Here is an 8,062-nt window from a genome sequence, read left to right as displayed (position 1 = left end):
GAAACAGCCTTGCTTCAAATCCCTGCTACAAACCAAAGAACGATTTTGAACTTGAGTTTCTTCTCCCCCAGTGGACTGCAAACGATATTGCTTCAAGTTCCCCCTGACAAAAGAAGTAATTAAACCCTCCTTTGCCATGCTCAAAGCAAGGTGTGACAATAAGTTGCAGGTAAAAGGGGCTGGTACCCCTGGAATAGTAGCAGCACTTTTGTGAGTCTAGTCTTTTGCCTGCTTAAGGGCTCTAAGTATTCAGACATTTTGGATTGTTTTGTTCAATTTGAAGAACTTATGTATTGGGGTCAGGTTCATTTAGGTGGCAAAATTATCTCAGCGAGTAAAGGAGGATACTTACTTAACCTGAATGCTGTTTCATTGCTTATATTTTTTAAATCAACAGTCAAACCAAGAAATCAGTGCTCCTACATTCCTTGATTCATACATGCAGAATGCTCCCAGAAGATCAAAGACAGAAGTTGTTGCAGGCTTTTTTCACAAGAAGGTTTGCAGGAGGATACATGCTATGTAAAATATTCTTTTATTCCAATGACTACTTCTGTGGTAAACGATGTTTGCAAGAACTATGAAGGCAGCACAGTCACACAAAATAAATGTTCTTGTCTGTTGTTGGTATGGCATTTATACTGCGGCTATTTAATGATTCACTTTATTAGGTAGAGCTCTCAAATATTGCCTAAATATAACAACTTTGCACGCTTCTCCCTCTATGAGAAATGCATGTTCTTTCTAGACTCAGCACTTCTCTGTGTGGCATAATTCCCTTGAGTTTCATTTAAAATCCGATGGAGAATTTGGGTTGGGTCCTTAATTTTCAAAGATACAGTGGTTTGATCCACCCATTAAATGAGAATGGCAAAACTCCCACGGAGTTCAGACCCAACCTTTGTTATAATTATGGAATGTTAACTTGCTAGCAGCTTTGAAAATATGTGTATTAGGTATGGCTATGCTCTGATAGCATGAAGGAAGAGCTTAAAAGGTGTTCTGGAATCAGATCACAAAATGTTTTGGTTTATTAAATAGAAATACATAACTAGGCATAATTGCTGCAAAGTGACTATTTCTGATCTTTCTACATTCCTATTGTTTTTTCCACTGTATTTTGGGAAAGCCCAAGATAAGGATAATCACTTCTTTTCCACAGGGGCTTTATCTATTTATAGGTTGCAAGGCCAGAAGAGACTGTTACGACCATCTYGCTTGACCTCTTGCATAACACAAGCTGTAGGACTTCCCTTAATCAATTTGTGTTTGAATTAGAGCCCCCCTTTTAGGAAAAACAAGAGATTTTGATTTTCTGGGAAATCCCACCACAGCTTTTGGCAAATTATTCCAAAGACTTATTTGTTGTAAAAATGTGTTCAGTGTATGTAGTCAGAGATTGTTTAGCTTCAGCTTCTAGGCCTCAGACGTTGTATTTAAAGCTCACTATTAAAGGTGTATTCCCTTCATGCCAGGTATACTGGTATACAGTATACTATAACTGTCCCTTTAACAGATAAATCATGTGGAGTCTCTCTGCCTGCCATGTTTTCTTATTTTCTACTCTTCCCAAAGGTTTTCCRTAATAACCAGCTTGAACTGTGGGCACCAGAACTGAGCTGAGAAATGCTATTGCAAAAGTACTAGTTACATAGGCAGTGTGCAGATGCACGTTTCCCCATGTTTCCCTGCAATTTATACTCCCAACTGCTGCATTATCTTTACTGTCTTCAATTATATCTATATTATCAAACCTGTGCCTATGTTCACACTCAGTTCACTTTCCATTCACATAGTTTAGATGCAAATGTGACTCAGATGCAGATTTTTTCTGGGTGCTATATCCCAATGGGTGTCACAGAATCACAGAATGGTTGAAGCTTGGAAGGGACCTCTGGAGATCATCTAGTCCAACCCCCCTGCTCAAGAAAGGTAACCTAGAGTGCATTGCCCAGATGGTTTTTAAATATCTCCAAGAAGGAACAGTAGAGTACAACTTGCTCTAGGCTARTTGTGCTCCAGCCTGACCTACCAGTGGATGTCCCAAGCTAGACTTCTCCTCAGCATAGTATAAAAACTATGAGCCTGAACTACAGCAGGGCTGTTAGCCAACAGTGTAGATGGAAAGTCTTAGGGCTTGGCCTACGTGAGCTGGCCCTGCAGGACCCCTACAGCTTCCACAGGCTTTTCTGCACATCTGCTTCCCTGTCAGCTGTCCTTCATGCTCTGTTTGTGTGGCTGATTATTTCTACATAGCTACAAATGAATTTCACTTGATAATAGCCCCATTTTTGATAGTGAACCATTGGTAACTACTCTCTCTCTCATTTTCCTCCCAAGTTCTATTATACCAGTTTGATCTAGGTCATGTTTCTTGTGCTTGGTCACAAGAGTTTCAGGTGGGATGGTGGCAAAAGCCTTGCAAAAGTGAAGCAGCGCCTTTCTCTSCTCAAATCCTATGAGCAGCAGTGCGAAGTAGCCGATGTGATGGTAGGAACTCATGCTTAGCTGAACAGCTCAGTCTCAGCCTCAAATCCTTTGAAGGAATGAGTACCCAGGAGACAGCTGCACATCCAATACAGAATGTCCTACATTTTTTGCTCCTACATACATAATTTTATGGGGACTACATTTAAATATGTATTGTTTGCTGAAGCCAAGCTTACTGAGAGATCCAGATTTCTCAGTGTTTCAGTTCTTCAGTACTGTTTCAGTACTTATCACTCTCCTAGTTAGGGTGTTACCTAAAAACTTGAGCGGTGATGATATGTTCTCTTTTATATTACTGATAAAGTTCTGAAATTGCTAAAGCCTACTCCATGCTTAAATCCTTAGGTAAATACCTCCTGTATGAAGATGCACTGTTAAAATAACATTTTGAGACCAGCTGGTCAACTTTTAATGCTTTTAATGCATGCTGTGTTAATTTTGCAGAAATTTCCTCAGCTGAAATGTCATGGGTTACCAAGCGAAATAACCTTTAGAAATGTAATCATTATTACTTTATAACRCTGCTATCTTTATTCACCAAACTTGTAATTTTATCTAAGTTACAGTTTCCATCCATCTGTGTCAACTGGCATTGATGATATTACTGTCAACTTTTCAATTACATGCCCAGAATGAGTATAAGGATCACAGCCTTACACACACATGTATATATGTGTGTGTATGTATGTACGTATATTGGGCTAGGCTGTTTTGTTTAACATTAAAAACAAAAAMAAAACAATAAAACCCAACACATGAGCGTTCTTTCAGTTTTCTGAAACTTCTGCAGCRTTTCAAGATTAATTGATTGAAAAAGCAATGTTAGAAGTTGCTGGATGCAATTTATCTGCTCCTGCTAATTTTGAATTGTTTAGCTTGAATTGCATTTTATATCCTCAAATTTATATTGGAATGGGAAGTGTTTTGTTGCCATCCTGGAATATGTGTCTATCGTCTGTTTTTTTCCCCAGAACAGAAAAGAAATATTTATTGCACATTTKTGTTTCTCTTGCATTGCAATTGACACATCAAATTTTCACATAATAATGATCAGTGGGATAGTTAGAATTATTTTTGTTTCAAATAGATATTAAAAATCCTAAGAAAGTTTATCACTTTCTACATTGCTGTTTCAGAAGTTTCATGCTTCTGATTTGTAACAATCTATAATAATAAATACTTATAATAGTAATTATTGATAAGTTATATTATTATAAGTTTATATAAATTCTAATAAGTATTGTAAATTGTTATAATTTATACTTTAAATATAATTTATATGCATCTAAAATTATTAATATTCTTTTCACTTCTCCAGTCAAGACTGTAGGTTTTTTAACCAGCACAGTCTTCTTTCTTTTCTGATAGCCTGAGAAATTTTCTTGAACAACTCACAGTTATCACTTCCACACGGATATGTTTTGAGTTTCCTCATTGTTTTTAGCTTTGTGAAATTTCCCTCTAAAATGCTAAGATTTATGTCAGTGTTTTGGACTTTACCTTGTTTATTCATAAGAAATGCTAAGTCTGTGATGATACCATGCATCGGAGCCAGCACTACTTTGGGGTTCCTTTAATCCTTCTTTGCTGGTGCAGATGAAGGCAAATAGAGATTTCTCCTGCCTTCACTTCCTGCGTAAGGATATTATTACCTCTAGTATTGGGAAGTTTTGAGGACATTTTAGTATCAGTAACATACTTCTAGCATATTTCCTCCAGACTGAGATCTCGCACAAAATTGCACCTCTTCCCCCACCATGTAGTAGAGAGGTAATTAGGTAGCCAACGAGTCTGTTTTCAGATCTGATGGTTCATGCCCAAMAGGTGCTAGTGTATGATCTTGTTTCTATGCTAAAGAAAAAAGGCTTTTTTTTTCTTGACACAGCTCTACTGACAGAAGAGATTACCCCAACCCAGCACATCACGCCATGCCCGCTGGAGGGAGATTACAGAATCACAGAGTGACAGAATTGTTGAGGTTGGAAGGGACCTCTGGAGATCATCTAGTCCAACCCCCTGGCTGAAGCAGGGTCACCTAGAGCACATTGCCCCGCATTGCATTCAGATGGCTTCCTCCAAGGAAGCAGACTCCACAACCTCCCTGTGCAACCTGTTCCAGTGCTCCATCACCCTCACAGTAAAGAAGTTTTTCCTCATGTTCCTCATTACCAGCCCAGCTCAGCCCAGCCTCAGACATTGCCCCAGCATCTAGAGTAACTTCTTCACAGCTATTGGCAACTGGAAAATGGGTGATCCCATTTGTACAGGCACCCCCATTTCCAGGATCCTTTACCCCACCTGACCCTTCCTGTACCTACTGCCATTGATAGTTCTGCCATGCAGCTCTCCTTCCAGCTAGCTTGGACTTATACTCAGGTGTGATCAGTTTGTGTGCTCTCATGGTGTTTTATTATGCAGGCTGCTACAGCTGCAGATGAGCAGCTAAAGATCACTTTCTCTTTGCCTCTTTCGGAGTCTTGATTCACTCTGTTTTCGACATTAGGATTTGGAGCTAAATGAGTGTTCATTTCTTCCCTCTTTCTCCTGTCCCTTCTGTTACTAGTTTCTCACTCTCCAGGGAAACCAACTTTAGTGGCAAGGATCCAGATATTTTACTGACTGCTAACCAGATGCCTCAGAGATCAGCTCTGCTGAAATATTTTAATGAAAAATATGTTCCTGATGAAATTTGGACAGTGTGCTAACAAAGACAGATTTTAGTCCTTAGCATCACAGCAGGTGTGTTATGTGCAAACATAATCCAGTACGCTTCAAAGGGTTTAATAATGTGGTCTGTGTATTTATACTGTGCTCATCCTTCTGTTATCTGGGTTCTCCACAATTTCTATCATGTAATCATAGAGGTGACTTCTGTTTTTTAATCACAATTTTTTGGACTGTGTCCCTTTCGGGGAATGTTGACATAAGGGCAAGATGGGTCTAAGGAAGGCATAAACAGGGAGTGCAGCAACCTGATYTGTAGTCTTGATTTTGTCTCTGGCTTTACAGTTTGAGCATAATCTCAGTGAATCAGCTTACTCAGGCATAAAAATGAGGACAAAGCCTTTTTCATCAAAAGTGGGAAACAAAAAGAGAAAAGATTACTTGTAAAATACTTTAAGGCCAGTGGATCAAAGGCACTATAGCAGTGCAAAATACTGTGTTATGAGTAAAACACATTGCTACATGTTCCAGACTCTTTCCTGCTTTATAAATTTATTTTCTACTCTGAAATACAATAGGAGAATGACATTTTTTCTTAGTGATTTTTTTAAAAGTCTTGTTGAAAGAGGAAAAAACCTGGCAAARTGTTCACTGATAGAAGATTTTTCAGATGTTAAATGCAGGTGGCAAGTGAGATGTGAGTTTCAGTCCTCCGAATTCAGCAGACCTTTCAGAGCAGAAAATTATTTGCAGCGTGCTCAACTTCTTGTCAGTAATCTTACATTAATGTTTTATTAACACATGTGATTTATYAACAGTTTCATTCAAAGCAAATCCAGCATTGTGTTGCATCCACTTGTGTCAATTGATACCTTAAATGACCGATACGGATTCACCAAGGGGAAATCCTGCTTAACCAATCTGATACTCTATGATGGAATGACTGGCTGGGTAGATGAGGGCAGAGCAGTGGACGTTGTGTACCTTGACTTCAGCAAGGCTTTTGACACCGTCTCCCATAACAGCTTCCTAGAGAAGCTCAGGAAGTGTGGGTTAGATGAGTGGACAGTGAAGTGGATTGAGAAGTGGCTGAAAGGCAGAGCTCAGAGGGTCGTCATCAGTGGTGCGGAGTCCGGTTGGAGGCCTGTGGCTACTGGCGTCCCCCAGGGCTCAGTACTAGGTCCCATCCTGTTCAACTTCTTCATCAGTGACCTGGATGAGGGGACAGAGTGCCTCCTCAGCAAGTTTGCTGATGCTGGCAAGCTGGGAGGAGTGGCTGATACACCAGAGGGCTGTGCTGCCATTCAGAGAGACCTGGACAGGCTGGAGAGCTGGGCAGAGAGGAACCTCCTGAGGTTCAACAAGGGCAAGTGCAGAGTCCTGCACCTAGGGAGAAATAACGCTAGGCACCAGTAGAAGGTGGGGGCTGACCTTGTGGAGAGCAGCTCTGCAGAGAAGGACCTGGGAGTGCTGGTGGGTGACAAGTTGACCATGAGCCAGCAATGTGCCCTTGTGGCCAGAAAGGCCAATTGGTCTCCTGGGGTCCATTAGGAAGAGCAGCAGGTGGAGGGAGGTGATCCTGCCCCTCTCCTCAGCCCTGGGGAGGCCTCATCTTGAGTACTGTGTCCAGTTCTGGGCTCCCCAGGACAAGAGAGACATGGAGCTACTGGAGAGAGTCCAGCGTAGGGCTACAAAGATGATCAGAGGGCTGGAGCACCTGCCCTATGAGGAACGGCTGCGAGAGCTGGGCCTCTTCAGCCTGGGGAAGAGAAGACTGAGGGGGAGGATCTTATCAGTGTCTACAAATACCTTAAGGGAAGGTGTCAAGAAGATGGGGCTGAGAGAGMTCTTCAGTGGTGCCATGCAAAGATCAAACAGGCACAAATTGAAACACAGGAAATTCCACCTAAATATAAGAAATAACTCCACTGTGAGAGTGATGGAGCACTGGCACAGGTTGCCCAGAGAGGTTGTGGAGTCTCCTTCGCCRGATATATTCAAAACCCACCTGAACACGACCCTGTTTAACATGTTTTAAAAGAGGAGGCTATTGGGAATTTGGATTATTTCAATTAAAGTGCTTAAAAGCAGCTTGAAAAGTCTTTATGCTATATTAATAGTTTACCCTTTGCTTTCCAGAATACAATCCGTGTTTYTAAGCAAGTGTTTATCTTGCTTTCCTGAATGTTTTTGACAGTATTCCAGATGGCAGTCTGCCTTTGAAGCTTTAAACACCACAGACCACAGCTAGCATATGGAAAAGATTTTTAGCGCATGTTGATCAAAACAGAGTGAAAGTGGGAACGCAGAGGACAACAGAGTGGTAGCAGTGCTTGGGAACTTTAATCTGCTGCTTGATTTCAGGATTTAGGTGAGGCAGAGATACCAAAGAAGGCATTGGATAAGCAGAGCATTTTGTTGCAGAAAAATAGATGGAGGGGAAAAAAAATAAAGACGCCTCTCTGCAGGAGGAAAGTTTTATCCTGTATCCGTGTGTCCTGTTGTAGCAGGGGTATTACTCTGTCAAGAAATTAAGTCTCTGAATACCACTCATAAATGCTGGATGTGGGAAATGCCCACGCGCCAAGGCACCGGGCCCCGAGGGGCATGGGGGGCAGCGGCGGCCGCCCCTCGGGGCGGATGAGGCCGTTTGATGCTGTCGCTGCTCCGTGTTGAGTCCGGAAAAGGGTCTCTGGACAGTTCGCYGCCGTCTTCAGGAGACCGCGCGGAGACACGCGCGTTCCCAGGCACACGCCCCCCCTCCGACGGAAAGGGGCCGCTTTTTGTGCCGACCGGGGCGGCAGAGGTCCGAGCGCGGGCGGAGAGGGCTGCTGCGGGGCGCTCGGCCTTGCAGAGGCCGTTTGGGAGCCGCCGCCGCCTCCGCCCGCCTCCGCGCGCCGCGCGGCGG

Source organism: Rhea americana, unplaced genomic scaffold (assembly GCF_003343005.1).
Source record: "Rhea americana isolate MKP2758 unplaced genomic scaffold, rheAme1 scaffold_95, whole genome shotgun sequence".
Taxonomy (NCBI): domain Eukaryota; kingdom Metazoa; phylum Chordata; class Aves; order Rheiformes; family Rheidae; genus Rhea; species Rhea americana.
This window is presented reverse-complemented; position numbering follows the sequence as displayed.